Genomic DNA, 1121 nt, shown 5'->3' with positions numbered 1-1121 from the left:
AATGCACCTTTGTTTGATCTCTTCCTCTGTTCAACAAGTTTTGGTTCATTTGCAACAACTTGTTTTTTCTTCACTAAGTGATCCTACTTTTTCTTTCCTTGAGGATTACCTTGATGTCTCCTCTTTAGCTTCTCTTCTGCTCTCAAAACATACTAATAAGAATCCTCAACAGAAGAAATATTTAGCATACCAACTTCATCCTAAATATTAAATCTCAAACCATTAATGTATCTATCCACCCTCTCCTTAGAAAATTCTCTATTCTGCTTCAGATTCTACAATTTCTTAAATAACTAAAGTTGATAAGGAGCAGGAATGAACTTAGCATTCAAATTTGTCACCATCAATCTCAATTTAGTGATTTTCAATTCACCTTCTTCTTCTCAATCTCTCTATAATTCTTTCCACCAAAGAGAAATATGTCCTTTCAATTTAGTTAGTGCCAACTTTACTCTGAGAGGATCCTCAATATCCTCAAGCTCAAAGTAGTCTTCCAATTCACCAATCCAATCAATTAGGTCTTTAGGATTTAAAGTACTTGAGAAATTAGAAACTTCCATCTTATGCTTCAACTTCAATTGAGATCTAGGCCTAGCAAATCAACTAGCCCTATTTCCCACAGGTCTCTCCACATGATCAATTCTACCTCCACCACTTGATCCAAAAACTTCAAAGTCTTCAGCAACTTCCTCATATCCATCTTCAGTACCCACATATTGAGGTACACCACCTATAACACCTATGATCTCAACAATCATATCACTCTTCATCAGTGCCATCTTAGATTGGAAATCTGATTTAACCTTCTTGAATTCAGATCTAAAAACTATTTTAACCTTCTCTGTGATCCTTTCTTCCATATCATCACTAAGATCATCCATTTCCCTACGGTCCAATCTTCTTAGAGGCATCTTCCAAGATATTCCTAAATACTCTACAATAATCAACCAGATCCAACCTTTGCTCTGAATAAGATCAACAACCCAGATCAATCCTCACTCTGATAATCTTCAACCAACCAAATTAAATTACCTCACTCTGATACCACTTGATGTAGTACAAGGTAGGAGAATCCCCAAAGGAGATGTGCTAACCCCCAAAAAATAACCACATGGTGGAAT

This window comes from Cupressus sempervirens, chromosome 5 (assembly GCF_028749045.1).
Source record: "Cupressus sempervirens isolate cs-2001-9-10 chromosome 5, ASM2874904v1, whole genome shotgun sequence".
Classification (NCBI taxonomy): Eukaryota; Viridiplantae; Streptophyta; class Pinopsida; order Cupressales; family Cupressaceae; genus Cupressus; species Cupressus sempervirens.
Note: the sequence above shows the minus strand (reverse complement) of the source record.